We start from the raw sequence: 18,608 nt of genomic DNA, 5'->3' as shown, positions 1-18,608 counted from the left end.
CACCCTAGTACCAGGTCGGCTACAGTCCTATCAGCTTACAGTCGAGCTCATGGCAACCCTGTTCCACGCGACAGCTACCGTTCTTTTAAAGCTTAAAGCGTAGACACATAGCGCGCCTCTCCACCCATGCCTAGACTACGTTCATATAGCCACTATTACACAGAGCTCTCACACACACTGTTCACCAGCGGTGAGCTAACACGCATGCTTTACCTAGCTCTCACTCATCAGCACGTCCTACATAGCTTACTAGCTCTCCAACCCTGTTCCCGGAGCTACTCATAGTACTTTACACTAGTCTCCAAACCCGCTCACCCGGTCTATAGCTTTACACTAGGCTCTCCAACCCTATGTTGTACATCAGAGGACACTGCACTCCACCGATCCGTCCCGGAGTACGTTACGCATTCCTACATGAGGCTCTCCACCCTGTTCCCAGAAGCTACACTCCTAAAGCTTTACACTAGGCTCAACCCTGCTACCGTTCTATAGGTTACACTCCAACCTTTAATAATAGCTAGGGCGCCCACTTGTATTATGAAAAGAGAACTACTATAAAAAATGGTGCCCCCCACACTTTTTCACCCATCCCATTTTCAGCTCGATCTTATTCTTTCATCGCTGCAACTCCCCAACGGGCTCGGGAGAGGCGACAGTTGAGTAATGACCCGCCAAACCGCGCTCCTTAACACCCGCTCGCTTAACCCTGAAGCCAGCTGCACCAATGTGTCGGAGGAAACACTGTTTATCTGACGACTGAAATCAGCCTGCAGATGCCTAGACTGCCACAAGGAGTCGCTAGAGCTCGGTGAGTCACGTAACCCCCCCCCCCGGCCAAACCCGGACGACGCTGGGCCAATTGTGCTCCACCCTATGGGACTCCCAGTCACAGCCGGTTGTGACACAGCCTGGGATCAAACCCGGGTCTCTAGTGACACCTCAAGCGATGCAGTGCCTTAGACCGCTGCACCATTCGGAAGGCCCACGCACTTCATGTTAATCATTTTCTGGTTGATGAGACGAGTCAGGTTATTTCCAACTGTGGTTGGAGTGTAAACCTACAGGAGGGTAGCTTTCCAGGAACAGGGTTGGAGTGCAAAAACCTAACGGAGGGTAGTATCCAGGAACAGGGTGGAGAAAACCTACAGGAGGTAGCTCTGCCAGAACAGGTGTTGAGCAGGTACAAACCTACGCAGGGTAGCTCTCAGGAACAAGTTGGAGTGAGCTAAACTACAGGACGGGTAGCTCTCCAGGAAACAGAGTGTTAGGAGTAAACCTAACAGAGACGGTAGCTCTCCAGGAACAGGATTGAAGGAAAACCTACCAGGAGGGTTAAGCTCTCCCAGGAACAGGGTTGGAGTGAAAACCTACAGGAGCGGTAGCTCTCCAGGAACAGGGTTCGGAGCTGCCCTGGTGTGAACCTACAGGAAGAGTAGCTCTCCAGGAACAAGGTTGGAGATGAAAACCTACAGGAGGAGCTCTCCAGGAACAGGGTTAGGGTGAAAACCTACAGGAGGGTAGCTCTCCAGGAACAGGGTTGGAGTGAAAACCTACAGGAGGGGTAGCTCTCCAGGAACAGGGTCGAGTGCCCTGGTGTTGAACCTACAGGAGAGTAGCTCTCCAGGAACAGGTTGGATGAAAACCTACAGGAGGGTAGCTCTCCAGGAAACAGGGTTGGAGTGAAAACCTACAGGAGGGTAGCTCTCCAGGAACAGGGTTGGAGTGAAAACCTACAGGAGGGTAGCTCTCCAGGAACAGGGTTGGAGTGCCCTGCCATAGATCACAATTTTATTGTAAGACATTTCTGAAGCTCACATCATCATCATTAATTTGACACTTGGTCTTTTTCCTCATCAATAGTTTTTAATGATCCACTTCCAGAAACACCACCAGCGGTAACACTGTCAGTAGAGGAAGGGAATGAAGTGGGAGGGGGATCAGAATTAGGGGAGAGGGGGACATCTGGAGGAGGGCAGGTCGATTCAAAGCCAACAGAGCAACCAACGACTGATGTGGTGGAGGAAGTGGCCGCAGAACCAGAACCACAGACCCAAACTGCACAAGGTCAGTAATTGGTTGTGATCGGAGTGACTGGACAGAGTTTTTTTTTTTTAATCAGGGCTTGTCTGTCATTTACACACCTGTTTCAAAGTTCCTGCTTTCTAGTTTTTCCAGGCCATTGTGCGTCTGCATCGCTTGCTGTTTGGGGTTTTAGGCCGCTATCTGTATAGCGCTTTGTGACATCTGCTGATGTAAAAAGGGCTTTATAAAATACATTTGAGTGTATCTGACTTGTCTGTTCCACCCCTCCACACAGCAGGGGACTATCCCCCACACATACCCCCAGAGCACCCTGATCTGACGCCCCCTACACCCAGGACAGTTAGGAACCAGATGAACGGCATTATGGGTGACCATGGTTCTGTGTCCTCTACAGACATCTTGGTGAGTGATCTCTTATCTTGGAATGAGGATGTGTCACATCAAAGGTTTTATGGGAACAGTGATTCCTGATGATTTTTGCCCTTTATTAATTATACGTAGTTATGCTCATTTTTAGTTATGTATTGACAATTGCATGGTACAGTTAAAGCTGTTCTGTTTTAGTAATTTTTTTTCTCGTTGTGTCTTTTAGGATTTAGAGTCCATGCAGGGTGGCCAGAACGCTGTTCGTTTCTCACACATCCTGCAGAAAGACGCCTTCCTGGTCTTCCGATCCCTCTGTAAGCTCTCCATGAAGCCGCTGGCGGACGGACCCCCTGACCCAAAGTGAGACATCATCCACTAGCCTTTCAGCCATTTCTTCCCCTCTGTTCACACCCACAACTTCACCTTTCCCTTGGTCTCATCACCTAAACCAAGGCCACATTTTCTGCTTTCTGTTCACAATAATGTCATTTAGCAGACTGTTTTATCCATAAGCYACTTASTCATGTGTGCATGCATACATTTTGCGTACGGYTGGTCCCMGGAATTGAACCAACTATACTGGTGTTGCAAAGTTCATTCGCTACTWGCTAAGCTACAGAAGACCACCAGGCCCGAATACAGGACTATATAACTAGCTGCCACTTGCTTGATATAACTAGTGTTTAAAGATCCTGAGGTTTTCTGGAGGTTTTACGTTCTAGACGGAGTGTCTTCAGTGTCTCTAATGTCAAACCCTGAGGCTGGGAGTCTGAATAGACGAATGCTGAGCCTGATCTCTGCTTCCAAACATAAGAGGGACGTGTTCTACTTTAAACCTAAATAGCTCTATTCAACTGAGGCTATAGACTGTACAAGACATTCATATACTACACTGTTGAATATTTACACCCCCCATCTCCTCTGGCTTTTTCCTGTGTTTGTCCTCCATCTCTCCTTTATCCAACTTCTTCTTTCCCCTCTTCCTCTCCACTGTTTTTGTTACCCTCTCTCTCTCGCCCTCGCCCTCTCGCCCTCTCTCTCTCTCTCTCTCGCAATCTCTCTCTCGCAATCTCTCGCCCTCTCTCGCAATCTCTCGCCCTCTCTCTCTCTCGCCCTCAGGTCTCATGAGCTGCGCTCCAAGGTGGTGTCCCTGCAGCTGCTGCTGTCTGTGCTCCAGGGGGCGGGGCCTGTCTTCCGCACCCACGAGATGTTTGTCAACGCCATCAAGCAGTACCTGTGTGTGGCCCTCTCGAAGAACGGTGTCTCCTCTGTGCCAGAGGTGTTCGAGCTCTCCCTCGCCATCTTCCTCACCCTGCTCTCCCACTTCAAAGTCCACCTCAAGATGCAGATTGAGGTGTGAGATGCAGGAGTTAAATAGAGATTTAATCTGGGATTTTATTTAGAGTCCTGTCATTCAGTTCAGAATAGGCAACAGGGAATTAAAATAAATCACTCTCTCTCTACTCCACTCTACCCCTCACTCTCTCTCTACCCCTCACTCTCTTTCCACCCCTCACTCACTCTCTCCTCCCTCCCCTTACTCTCTCCTCCCTCCCCTTACTCTCTCCTCCCTCCCCTTACTCTCTCCTCCCTCCCCTCACTCTCTCCTCCCTCCCCTCACTCTCTCCTCCCTCCCCTCACTCTCTCCTCCCTCCCCTCACTCTCTCCTCCCTCCCCTCACTCTCTCCTCCCTCCCCTCACTCTCTCCTCCCTCCCCTCACTCTCTCCTCCCTCCCCTCACTCTCTCCTCCCTCCCCTTACTCTCTCCTCCCTTCCCTCCCCTCACTCTCTCCTCCCTCCCTTCCTCACTCTCTCGAACTCAGGTGTTCTTCAGGGAGATTTTCCTGACCATCCTGGAAACGTCATCCAGCTCCTTTGAACACAAGTGGATGGTCATTCAAACCCTGACACGGATATGTGCAAGTAAAAACACATGCTGCTGTTTATGTACCATATACCACTCAACCCTCATTTAGACCCGTCTCATTTTAATCTTCCCTCCCCCTCTTCAAACCCTTCACCCCAGATGCTCAGTGTGTGGTGGATATCTATGTGAACTACGACTGTGACCTGAACGCTGCCAACATCTTTGAGCGTCTGGTGAATGACCTGTCTAAGATTGCCATGGGAAGGAGTGGCCAGGAGCTGGGGATGACCCCTCTACAGGTGACCTCACACTGACCTGTCAGTAGTTACCTACCAAATATGGTCAGAATTAGAATCACTTTTATTCACCAAATACATTGACAGTCAGAATTTGACCTGGTGGTATGGTGCTGCTAGTGATAGACAACATTTAGAGACAGAATACAGACAGAGGAATTTACACAGAGTTATACATTATATACAAAATCATGGTTGGATTTTCAGTCATTTATCTGTTTCTTTGTTTTTGAGCTCTGTAAATGATGTCACCGACCGTTAACAGGAGATGTACAGTACCAGTCAGAAGTTTGAACACACCTACTCATTCCAGGATTTATCTTTTCTTCTTTGACTTTTTTCTACTTTGTAGAATAATTGTGAAGACATCAAAACTAAGACATCAAAACTATGAAATAACACATGGAATCATGTAGTAACCAAAAAAGTTTTAAACAAATCAAAATATATTTCATATTTTAGATTATTCAAACAAGCCACCCTTTGCCTTGATGACAGCTTTGCACACTCTTYGCATTCTCTCAACCAGCTTCATGAGGTAGTCATCTGGAATGCATTTCAATTAACAGGTGTGCCTTGTAAAGTTAATTTGTGGAATGTCTTTCCTTAATGCGTTTGAGCCAATCAGTTGTGTTGTGACATGGTAGGGGTGGTATACAGAAGATAACCCTATTTGGTAAAAGACCAAGTCCATATCATGGCAAGATCAGCTCAAATAAGCAAAGAGAAACAACAGTCCATCATTACTTTGACTGACCTTCACGTCTTAAACTGGGAAATGTCAACAACTTTGAACGTTTCTTTAAGCGCAGTCACAAAAACCAAGCGCTATGATGAAACTGGCTCTCATGAGGACCGCCACAGGAAAGGAAGATCCAGAGTTACCTCTGCTGCAGAGGATAAATTCATTAGAATTACCAGCCTCAGAAATTGCAGTCCAAATAAATGCTTCAGAGTTCAAGTAACAGACACAACTCAACGTCAACTCTTCAGAGGAGACTGCGTGAATCAGGCTTTCATGGTCGAATGGCTGCAAAGAAACCACTACTAAAGGACACCAATAAGAAGAGACTTGCTTTGGCCAAGAAACACGAGCAATGGACATTAGAACGGTGGAAATCTGGCCTTTGGTCTCAGTCCAAATTTGAGATTTTTGGTTCCGATGGCCATGTCTTTGTGAGACGCAGAGTAGGTGAACGGATGATCTCCGCTTGTGTGGTTCCCACCGTGAAGCATGGAGGAGAAGGAGGTGTGATGGTGTGGGAGGCTTTGTTTCGTGACACTGTCAGTGATTTATTTAGAATTCAAGGCACACTTAACCAGCATGGCTACCACCTCATTCTGCAGTGATACGCCATCCCATCTGGTTAGGGCTTAGTGGGACTYTCATGTGTTTTTCAACACCTCCAGGCTGTGTAAGGGCTATTTGARCAAGAAGGAGAGTGATGGAGAGCTGAATCAGATGACCTTTGCCTCCACAATCACCTGACCTCAACCCAATTGAGATGGTTTGGGATGAATTGGAACMCTACGTGAAGGAAAAGTAGCCAACAAGTGCTCAGCATATGTGGGAAGTCTTTCAAGATTGTTGGAAAAGCATTCAAAGTGACTACCTCAGGAAGCTCGTTGAGAGAATGCCAAGAGTGTGGAAAGCTGTCAAGGCAAAGGGTGGCTACTTTGAAGAATCTAAAATATTTTGATTTGTTTAACACTATTTTGGTTCCTACATGATTCCATATGTGTTATTTCATAGTTTTGATGTTTTCACTATTATTCTGCAATGTAGAAAATAGTAAAAATAAAGAACACAAAACCCTTGCATGAGTAGGTGTCCAAACTTTTGACTGGTACTGTGTTTTCCCAGGAGTTGAGTCTGCGTAAGAAYGGCCTGGAGTGTCTGGTGTCCATTCTGAAATGCATGGTGGAGTGGAGCAGAGACATGTATGTCAACCCCAACCTGCAGGCCAACCTCGGTGAGTATAATGAGCTGTGTGTGTGTCTAGCTGTGAACAACTAGGTGTGTGTCTTGACCCTGCTGTGTGTGTGTGTGACCCAGGCCAGGAGCAGCCGTCGGATGGTGAGGGTGCGGAGCTCAAGCTTCCCGACCAGCTGGCGTCTCGTAGAGACAGCGTCAGCTCTCTGGACTCTACCGTGTCATCTAGTGTCCAGTCRTCCCAGCCGGACCACCCAGAACAGTATGAGGTCATCAAACAACAAAAGGACGTCATTGAGCARGGCATTGAGCTGTGAGTCGCACTCCCTTTGTCCTCCCCTCTGACTTTCTCTGTATCTGTCTATCAGGCCACGAGACATCTCCCTGACTATCTAATGATATGATATATCTGTAGTAGCCATAGATTATTTGTGTCACCATCTCTCAAGGTTCAACAAAAAGCCCAAGCGAGGTGTCCAGTACTTACAAGACCAAGGCATGCTGGGAACCACAGCGGAAGAAATCGCCCAGTTCCTGCATCAAGAGGAGCGCTTGGATACGGTGAGCTCCTCACCACAACCTCATAYCCCTTCACCCYACTTGTATCACTGGGCAAACATGGAGAACTTGGATTCAGTATCCTCTCTAGGATGGTTTTGTGATGTGCTCAGTCTTTACTTTGTACAAAAATATGTTGTCATTGTAAATGCTGTTGTATATAACGGACTTCCGTGGTTATATAAAGGTTAAATAAAATAAACTCTTACACAACTTTTTATTTCCTCTCTCCACTCTCCTCTCTATAGACCCAGGTAGGGGAGTACTTGGGGGAGAATATCCGTTTCAACAAGGAGGTGATGTACAACTATGTGGACCAGCTGGACTTTTGTGGCCGGGACTTTGTCTCTGCTCTGAGGGCTTTCCTGGAGGGCTTCCGGCTCCCAGGAGAGGCCCAGAAGATTGACAGGCTCATGGAGAAGTTTGCTGCCCGATATCTGGAGTGTAACCAGGGGTAAGGAATATGGCTGTCAGTGGCTGTATGCTACCTGCAGGGGGAGGCATTGAGATTTTATACACTCTCTGGAAACCTGTCATGAAGAACATCCTCAATTATAGATACTGTGTGGATGTTGCGTTTTTTAATGTCTGTTAATATTGATGTGCTACCCCGTGTTATATTGATGTGCTACTCCCCGTGTTATATTGATGTGCTATCCCCGTGTTATATTGATGTGCTATCCGTGTTATTGATTGCTACCCCCGTTTATATTGATGTGCTACCCCCCGTGTTATATTGATGCGCTACCCCCCCCGTGTTATATTGATGCGCTACTCCCCGTGTTATATTGATGCGTTACTCTCCCCGTGTTATATTGATGTGCTACCTCGTTTATTGATGGCTACCCCCCGTGTTATATTGAATGCGCTCCCTCCTCGTGTTATATTGATGCGCTACCCCGTGTTTTATTGATGCGCTACCCCCGTGTTATATTGATGTGTTACTCTCCCGCCGTGTTACATTGATGTGACCAATGATCTTGCCCCTGCAGACAGGGGGAGTTTGCCAGTGCAGACACAGCCTACGTCTTGGCCTTCTCCATCATCATGCTGACCACAGACCTGCACAGTCCACAGGTCAGAACACCAACCAATCAGTCAGTCTGGTTTTATGTATATACACTACCGGTCGAAAGTTTTAGAACACCTACTCACTCAAGGGATTTTCTTTATTTTATTTGACTATTTTCTACATTGTAGAATAATAGTGAGGACATCAAACCTATTTGATTCTTCCAATAGCCACACTTTGCCTTGATGACAGCTTTGCACACTCTTGGCATTCTCTCAAKCAGCTTCATGAGGTAGTCACCTGGAATGCATTTCAATTAACAGGTGTGCCTGGAATTTATTTTTCTTAATGCGTTTGAGCCAATAAGTTGTGTTGTGAAGTCCATATGGCAAGAACAGATCAAATAAGCAAAGAGAAACAACAGTCCATCATTACTTTAAGACATGGTCGGTCGAAGCGGAAAATTTCATGAACTTTGAAAGTTTATTCAAGTGCAGTTGCAAAAACCATCAAGCGATATGATGAAACTGGCACTCATGAGGACCGCCACATGAAAGGAAGACCCAGAGTTACCTCTGCTGCAGAGAATAAGTTCATTAGAGTTAACTGCACCTCAGAAATTGCAGCCCAAAGAAATGCTTCATAGTTCAAGTAACAGACACATCTCAACATCAACTGTTCAGAGGAGACTGCGTGAATCAGGCCATCATGGTCAAATTGCTGCTACTTTGACGACGACTCAAATATAAAATATATTTTTGATTTGTAAACACTTTTTGGGTACTACATGATTCCATATGTGTTATTTCATAGTTTTTATGTCTACACAGTTATTCTACAATGTAAAAAAAATAAAAAAATAACCTGGAATGAGTAGGTGTCTAAACTTGACTATTTAGCAGACACTTTTATCCAAAGCGACTTAGTCAGTCATGCATACATTTTACGTATAGGTGGTCCCGGTAATCAAACCCACTACCCTGGAGTTACATGCTTTACCATCTGAGCTACAAAGGCCCAAAAAGTTACCATGCATTGCTCATCCGGGATTTGAACTCCCAACCCTTCCTTTGTGAACCCACCACCACAACTCGACCAGACTGTCATTTAGCCTGTTCATACCTACCTACGGCCAGTTGTTTTTGTTAACTGAGGTCCCCACCGTTGTGTTATGTTACAGGTGAAGAACAAAATGACCAAGGAACAGTACATCAGAATGAACCGTGGCATCAACGACAGTAAGGACCTGCCTGAGGAGTACCTGTCCTCCATATACCATGAGATCGCTGGCAAGAAGATCGCCATGAAGGACAGCAAGGAGCACACTATCACACCCAAGGCTAGCAAGCACAGTAAGTAGAGGAGCTAGGGTATGACAAAGAGCCATATATTTAGTTGAGACAACATTTAGAATATTATTCTGATTCTAGACTTTCAGGTATTGTTTTAAATATTCCCAGTGTCATGTTAATGGGGTTCTAACATGACTGTTATAGAATGTTGTGGTGTCATGTTAATGGGGTTCTAACATGACTGTTGTAGAATGTTGTAGTATCATGTTAATGGGGTTCTAACATGGCTGTTATATAATGGTGTAGTGTCATGTTAATGGGGTTCTAACATGACTGTTATATAATGGTGTAGTGTCATGTTAATGGGGTTCTAACATGGCTGTTATAGAATGTTGTAGTGTCATATTAATGGGGTTCTAACATGGCTGTTGTAGAATGTTGTGGTGTCATGTAAATGCATCATAATGCAGAATCCTCAATGTCCCAACTGTCTGAACACATGTCTCTCTGACAAACTATCTAATCCTGTATGTATTATGTGTCAGCTGAACCCCTACGCCAACCTGCCCAGGGGGAATTATAGCCCTACTGGTTGCCTAGGAAACATAGGTGTTGGTCATGTGATACTGTCAACCCAGACCTAATATTTTACATCATTTTATCAGATGTTTTTAAGTTGTCTGTCCACGAGAGATTAGTTGTGATAATGTGGGCGGTCTCTCTTTGCAGGCGTAGCCAATGAGAAGCAGCGTCGTCTGCTGTATGACGTTGAGATGGAACAGATGGCGAAGACAGCCAAGGCCCTGATGGAGGCTGTAAGCCACGCCCAGGCCCCCTTCTTCAGCGCCACCCACCTGGAGCACGTCCGGCCCATGTTCAAGGTACTGCAGCGTCAGTCAGCCTCAATCAAACCAAATGTATTTTATAAAGACCTTTTTTACGTCAGCAGTTGTCACAAAGTGCTTTACAGATACCCAGCTTAAAACCCCAYAGAGCTTTACTGATACCCAGCCTAAAACCCCAGAGAGCTTTACTGATACCCAGCCTAAAACCCCAGAGAGCTTTACTGATACCCAGCCTAAAACCCCAAAGAGCTTTACTGATACGCAACCTAAAGCCCCAAAGAGCTTTACTGAACGACTAAAGCCCACAAAGAGCTTTACTGATACCAGCCTAAAACCCAAAGAGCTTTACTGATACCCAGCCTAAAACCAAAGAGCTTTACTGATACGCAACCTAAAACCCCAGAGAGGCTTTACTGATACCCAGCCTAAACCCCAGAGAGCTTTACGATACCAGCCTAAAACCCAAGAGCTTTACTGATACCCAGCTAAAACCCAAAGAGCTTTACTGATACGCGACCCTAAACCCCAAAGAGCTTTACTGATACGCACCTAAAACCCAAAGAGCTTTACAGATACGCAACTAAAACCCAAGAGCTTTACAGATACCAGCCTAAAAACCCAAAAGCTTTACAGATACCCAGCCTAAAACCCAAGAGCTTTACAGATCCCAGCTAAAACCCAAAAAAGAGCTTTACTGATACCCAACCTAACACCCAGAGAGCTTACAGATACCCAACCTAAACCCCAGAGAGCTTTACAGATACCCAGCTAAAACCCCAAAGAGCTTTACTGATACCAGCCTAAAACCCAAAGAGCTTTACAGATCCCAGCTAAAACCCCAAAGAGCTTTACTGATACCCAACCTAAAACCCAGAGAGTTTTACAGATACCACGCCTAAAACCCAAGAGCTTTACTGATACCACCCTAAAACCCCAGAGAGCTTTACGATACCCAGCCTAAAACCCAAAGAGCTTTACTGATACCCAACCTAAAACCAGAAGCTTTACTGATACCACAGGTCACCCAGCCTAAAACCCAGAGTTGAACGTCTTATTTAGTCGTATGTACGGGATACACTGGTATACATCGTCCAATGAAATGCTTACTTGCAGTTCCTTCTCGACAATGCAAAAACATGAACAAATGTTATTAGATAAAAATACGATATAAACGGCAGAATATATATATATTTTTTTTGCATAAGTATAATACAGGAAGGCACAATTTATAGCAATATTTCCACGTGTTTTGGGGAATGGGGGGTCGGTGTATAAACTGAACAGAATAATAAGTCTGGTAGCAACAGTTGTTTGTGTGTGTAGCAGAATGTACTGAGTGTACAAACATTAGGAACACCTGCTCTTTCCATGTCATAGACTGACCAGGTGAATCCTGGTGAAAGCTATGATCCCTTATTGATGTCTCTTGTTAAATCCACTTCAATCAGTGTAGATGAAGGGGAGAGCAGGTTAAAGAAGGATTTTTAAGCCTTGATTCATTGAGACATGGATTGTGTGTTTTGCCATTGAGGGTGATGGGCAAGACAAAAGATTTAAGTGCCTTTGAACGGGGTTGTGGTAGTACGTACCAGGCACATCAGTTTGTCAAGAACTGCAACGCTGCTGGGTTTTTCCACGCTCAACAGTTTCACGTGTGTATCAAGAATGGTCCACCACCAAAGGACATCAGCCAACTTGACGCAACTGTGGAAGCATTGGAGTCAACATGGGACAGCATCCTGTGGACGTTTTTGACACGTTGTAGAGTCCACGCCCCGACGAATTGAGGTTTGTTCTGAGGGGAGTGTGTGCAATCAAGTATTTTATTTCACCTTTATTTAACCAGGTCGGCCAGTTGAGAAAAGTTCTCATTTGCAACTGCGACCTGGCCCAAGATAAAGCAAAGCAGTTCGACACATACAACAACACAGAGTTACACATGGAATAAACAAATACAATCAATAATACAGTAGAAAAATCTATATACAGCATGTGCAAATGAGTAGGATAAGAGAGGTAAGGCAATAAATAGGCCATGGTGGCGAAGTAATTACAATATAGCAATTAAACACTGGAATGAGAGATGTGCAGAAGATGAAGTGCAAGTAGAGATACTGGGGTGCAAAGGAGAAAGATAAATAAATACAGTATGGGATGAGGTAGATTGGATGGGCTATTTACAGATGAGCTATGTACAGGTGCCAGTGATCTGTGAGCTGCTCTGACAGCTGGTGCTTAAAGCTAGTGAGGGAGGTAAGAGTCTCCAGCTTCAAGATTTTTTGGCAGTTCGTTCCGTCATTGGCAGCAAGAACTGGAAGGAGAGGCAGCCAAAGGAGAAATTGGCATTGGGGATGACCAGTGAGATATACCTGCTGGAGCGCGTGCTACGGGTGGGTGCTGCTATGGTGACCAGTGAGCTGACATAAGGTGGGGCTTTACCTAGCAAAGACTTGTAGATGACCTGGAGCCAGTGGGTTTGGCGACGAGTATGAAGCGAGGGCCAGCCAACGAGAGCATACAGGTCGCAGTGGTGGGTAGTATATGCGGCTTTGGTGACAAAACAGATGGCACTGTGATAGACTGCATCCAATTTGTTGAGTAGGGTTTTGGAGGCTATTTTGTAAATGACAACGTCGAGGATCGGTAGGATGGTCCGTTTTACGAGGGTATGTTTGGCAGCATGAGTGAGGGATGCTTTGTTGTGAAATAGGAAGCCGATTCTAGATGTAATTTTGGATTGGAGATGCTTAATGTGAGTCTGGAAGGAGAGTTTATAGTCTAGCCAGACACCTAGGTATTTGTAGTTATCCACATATTCTAAGTCAGAGCCGCCCAGAGTAGTGATGCTTGACGGGCGGGGAGGTGCGGGCAGCGATCGGTTGAAGAGCATGCATTGAGTTTTACTTGCATTTAAGAGCAGTTGGATGCCACGGAAGGAGAGTTGTAAGGCTTTGAAGCTCATCTGGAGGTTAGTTAACAGTGTCCAAAGAAGGGCCAGAGGTATACAGAATGGTGTCGTCTGCGTAGAGGTGGATCATAGAATCACCAGCAGCAAGAGTGACATCGTTGATATGTACAGAGAAGAGAGTCGGCCCGAGAATTGAACCCTMTGGCACCCCCATAGAGACTGCCAGAGGTCCGAACAACAGGCCCTCCGATTTGACACACTGAACTCTGTCTGAGAAGTAGTTGGTGAACAAGGCGAGGCAGTCATTTGAGAAACCAAGGCTATTGAGTCTGCCGATAAGAATGTGGTGATTGACAGAGTCGAAAGCCCTAGCCAGGTCGATGAATAAGGCTCCACAGTAATGTCTCTTATCGATGACGGTTATGTTATCGTTTAGGACCTTGAGCGTGGCTGAGGTGCACCCATGACCAGCTCTGAAACCAGATTGCATAGCGGAGAAGATGAGATTCGAAATGGTCGATGATCTGTTTGTTAACTTGGCTTTCAAAGACCTTAGAAAGGCAGGGTAGGATAGATATAGGTCTGTAACAGACCGCGGCAGCTTTCCAATCTATGGGGATCTCAGACGATACGAAAGAGAGGGTCCAGATTGTCTAGCCCGGCTGATTGTAGGGGTCCAGATTTTGCAGCTCTTTCAAACATCAGCCTTATCTGATGTGTGGAAGAGCAAGTGGGGGGGGGGGGCTTGGCAAGTTGCTGGGGGAGCGCAGGATGTGTGGACCGGGGTAGCCAGGTGGAAAGCATGGCCAGCCGTAGAAAAATGCTTATTGAAATTCTCAATTATTGTGGATTTAACGGTGGTAACAGTGTTTCCTYMCCTCAGTGCAGTGGACAGCTGGGAGGAGGTGCTCTTATTCTCCATGGACTTTACAGTGTCCCAGAACTTTAAGGTTGTACTACAGGATGCAAATTTCTGCTTGAAAAAGCAAACCTTAACTTTCCTAACTGCCTGTGTATATTTGAGAAGTTGCATATCACTGGGGCTGTTTGATGCTAATCCATTAGGAAGGTGTTCTTAATGTTTTGTACACGGTGTGTGAGTGTATGTGTACTAAGGTGTGGAGAATCAGAGCAGGTGGTCAGTTCGGTTGCAGTGTTCAGAAGTCTGATGGCTTGTAGATACCAACAGGCTCAGAAACAGTTTCTATCAGACCTCATGTCTGCCTGACGGTAAGGGAGAGTACAGCTGGTGGTTGGGAGGGGCGAGGTCCTTGATGATGCTCTGTGCCTTCCTCTGACACCGCTATGAGTAGATGAGCAAGAAATGTAGATGCAGAAGCCCAGACTATCACCTGTGCCAGAAGATGACTTCACCCTGTGTGTGTGTGTGTGTGTGTGACCGATGTTCTTTACGAAGTTAAAGGATTCAAACCTGTGTGCTCTACCTGCCTGTGTATTTCAGCTGGCGTGGACCCCTCTCCTGGCAGCTTTCAGCGTGGGCCTACAGGACTGTGACGACCAGGAGGTGGCCTCTCTGTGTCTGGAGGGGATCCGCTGTGCTGTCAGGATTGCATGCATCTTCAGTATGCAGGTTAGTTGTCTCCCCTGGCTACACAGCTAGACCTCCGCTTCTAAAACATCTAATGTAGCAACCTTAGGCTGGGTTTACACAGGCAGCCCAATTCTGATCTTTTTCCACTAATATTTTTGTTTGTTTGTACTAATCAGATCAGCTCTTTTGCCAATTCGTGGGCTGCCTGTGTAAAACACGGCCTATACACTTTACTTTCCAAATATTATTTTTGTTGTTGATTCCCCCCCCCCCAATCAAACATAGTTCTAGACTTAACATGAACTTAAATAACCTAGAAGAAATAGTTTTTTGTGTCTTTTTTATGTTCATCTTTACATGAATTCCCCATCTGTCTGTGGCTTTGTCTGTCTCTGTGTCGTTGGAGAGGGATGCGTATGTCCAAGCCTTGGCTCGGTTCACCCTGCTCACAGCCAGCTCCAGCATCACTGAGATGAAGCAGAAGAACATCGACACCATCAAGACCCTTATCACTGTGGCCCACACAGACGGAAACTACCTGGGCAACTCTTGGCACGAGGTAGGTCAGAGGGCTTCTCCCAACCCTGCCTCTCATCTCTTCTGTTAGTCAGCAYTCCAACCCATATTATATAGTGTAGCACTTGGTAGAGACATTTTAAACAGAACATTGAGGCTCACCTCCGGGCCCTAACTCTCTCTCTCTGCAGATCCTGCGGTGTATCAGCCAGCTGGAGTTGGCCCAGCTGATTGGCACGGGGGTGAAYACACGCTACATCTCTGGAGTGGTTCGGGATAGCCAGGCCGGCATCAAGGGCTTCCCCACCGGGGGAGAGGAGTTCATGACCCTGGGACTGGGTAGGTCTCACAGGGCTCTTGAACATCAAGGACATTGACTGTGTAAATGGTGTTTCAAGACAGAGTTAGTGTCTCAAAGTGCACCCTATTCCCTGTAATAGTGCACTACTTTTGACCAGGGATCTATGGACCATGATCAAAAGTAGTGCACTATGTAGGGGATATGGGTGCCGTTTGGCAAGTAACTGGTGTGTTAAATGTGTTTCCTGTTGCAGGGACCCTTGTTGGAGGTCCAGACCGGAGGCAGATGGCTCATATCCAGGAGTCAGTGGGAGAAACCAGTTCTCAGAGTGTAGTGGTGGCTGTGGACAGGTGAGAGACCAGAGATGTGTTTGAATACTCATACTAACTGCACTAACTGTACTATTTGTGACGTGAATTGCGTATATAGTATGCTTACTGTTCATAGTATGGATATAGTTAGTATGCCAAAAGTTCCCGGATGTCGTAATAAATTCGCCAAAATATAAAGTATACATGCAGAGGACACTATTTCTGTACTTTAGGGCCCATAATGCAATTCTAGAGGAAATGGGCGTGGCTTCAKATCGTTTTCAGATTTGAAGAAAATGGCGGAAAATATGCAGCCGAAGTAAGAGAGCGGATACAAATTCACTGCTTTAACTAATTATGACAAAGGTTAAGAAATTGTTGAACAATGTAATGACTTTTCAAATAAGTTACGTTACAGGTTATGTTGGCTGACAATTTGTTCGCTACGCTGTTCTTATGAACCACATATCATTACAGCAGTATTTTCCGGTATGTTAGCTAGCTAAATTATACATCAAACTTGCCAGTATTGGCTATCTAACTAACTACCCAACTTTTACTGACTTGATTATTCCCGTCATTCTTACACGGAACCCAAACCGGCTGTGCGCGTAAATTTATTTTGTCCCCCTACACCAAACGCGAACACGACACGCTGGTTAAAATATCAAAACAAACTCTGAACCAATGACATTTAATTTGAGGACAGGTCGAAAGCATTAAACAAACATGTATGGCAATTCAGCTAGTTAGCTTGCACTTGCTAGATAATTTGTCCTATTTAGCTAGCTTGCTGTTGCTAGCTAATTTGTCCTGGGATATAAACATTGTTATTTTACCTGAAATGCACAAGGTCCTCTACTCCGACATTTAATCCACACATAAAACGGTCAACCGAATCGTTTCTAGTCATCTCTCCTCCTTCCAGGCTCCTTACCACGACAATCGGCAGAACAGTTCATCTTTCAATCACCCACGTGGGTATAACCAATGAGGAGATGGCACGTGGGTACCTGCTTCTATAAACCAATGAGGAGATGGCACGTGGGTACCTGCTTCTATAAACCAATGAGGAGATGGGAGAGGCAGGACTTGCAGCGCGATCTGTGTCAGAAATAGAAAGGAGTTRTATTTTAGCCCTTGGCATCGCAGACGCTTGTTGGCGTGCGCGAGCAGTGTGGGTGCAATAATTGAATAACATGGATTTCTAAATTTATTTTGCGACGCGCACGAGATGTGTCCTGTCTGGTCAGCATGTTAGCTTAGCTAAATGGTATAGTCGTTGTGRGTTCTCAAGGGACTTTCGGGTGCTTTCGTAAATTCGCTCTGGCGATCTACTTCGATTCCAGAGCACAGAATAATGAATATACGAGCGCTCAACACCCGAKTATGGCCAGTGTCCGTAAAAGTCGGCAAAAAAGCGTAATTAAATTGTCGCCAGCAGCACAGTTAGTCACCAACGCTCTGGATAACATAACTGCCTAACCAGCTCTGCTAGGGCGAGTAAAATGGTCAGTGGTCTCATTTGTGTCGAAGTAGCTAGCCAACATTATCTTGTGTGCTTGACTGCCTTTGTAAGGTCAGAACGCTCAAATAAACCCTACTCGTCGGCCAGAGCGTCCAGTGTGCGCTGCGAGTGCGAAACGCTCTGAATTTACAAAAGGACAATGCTCTGAATTTACAAGCGCACTKTGGCACTCCAGATTTGAATTTTAGAACACAACCGAAGTCATAAAATGTCTAACTAGTAATTTGTTACGCTAAAAAGCTATCAATAGGTTGCATAGCAACAGCATCAAATTCCGGTAGACAGGCGAAGAGCTTGCGCTCAACTGAAAGGATACTGTTTGTTTACAGTGTACTAAAATGAACTAAATAGTATGTAGTATATACTCATTAAGTATACAGTATGTTAGTATGGGTATTCGAACACATCTCAGCTCTCTGAGAGTAATGGTGGCTGTGGACAGGTGAGAGACCAGCTCTCTGAGAATAATGGTGGCTGTGGACAGGTGAGAGACCAGCTCTCTGAGCTGAGAAGTAATGGTGGCTGTGGACAGGTGAGAGACCAGCTCTCTAGAGTAATTGGTGGCTGTGGACAGGTGAGAGACCAGCTCTCGGAGAGTAATGGTGGCTGGACAGGTGAGAGAGACAGCTCTCGGAGAGTAATGGTGGCTGTGGACAGGTGAGAGACCAGCTCTCTGAGAATAATGGTGGCTGTGGACAGGTGAGAGACCAAGCTCTCTGAGAGTAATGGTGGCTGTGGACAGGTGAGAGACAAAGCTCTCTGAGTAATGGTGGCTGTGGACAGGTGAGAGACCAAGCTCTCTGAGTAATGGTGGCTGTGGACAGGTGAGAGACCAGCTCTCTAGAGTAAGGTGGCTGTGGACAGTGAGAGGCTGAGGAGACAGCTCTCTGAGAATAATGGTGGCTGTGGACAGGTGAGAGACCAGCTCTCTGAGAATAATGGTGGCTGTGGACAGGTGAGAGACCAAGCTCTCTGAGAATAATGGTGGCTGTGGACAGGTGAGAGACCAAGCTCTCTGAGAGTAATGGTGGCTGTGGACAGGTGAGAGACCAAGCTCTCTGAGTAATGGTGGCTGTGGACAGGTGAGAGACCAAGCTCTCTGAGTAATGGTGGCTGTGGACAGGTGAGAGACCAAGCTCTCTGAGAGTAATGGTGGCTGTGGACAGGTGAGAGACCAAGCTCTCTAGAGTAATGGTGGCTGTGGACAGGTGAGAGGCTGAAGAGACCAGCTCTCTGAGATAATGGTGGCTGTGGACAGGTGAAGAGCCAAGCTCTCTGAG

The 18,608-nt window shown here is 46.0% G+C and overlaps 1 pseudogene; it reads left to right on the top strand.

Annotated features, from left to right (window-relative positions):
* The window catches only part of LOC111976828 (brefeldin A-inhibited guanine nucleotide-exchange protein 2-like), a 53,840-nt pseudogene that overhangs the window by 8,357 nt on the left and 26,875 nt on the right, over positions 1-18,608 (top strand).

The sequence above is a fragment of the Salvelinus sp. IW2-2015 genome, linkage group LG17 (genome assembly GCF_002910315.2).
Source record: "Salvelinus sp. IW2-2015 linkage group LG17, ASM291031v2, whole genome shotgun sequence".
NCBI classification, from domain to species: Eukaryota; Metazoa; Chordata; class Actinopteri; order Salmoniformes; family Salmonidae; genus Salvelinus; species Salvelinus sp. IW2-2015.
The sequence above is the reverse complement of the archived record's forward strand: the minus strand, read 5'-3'. Positions and strand labels throughout refer to the sequence as shown.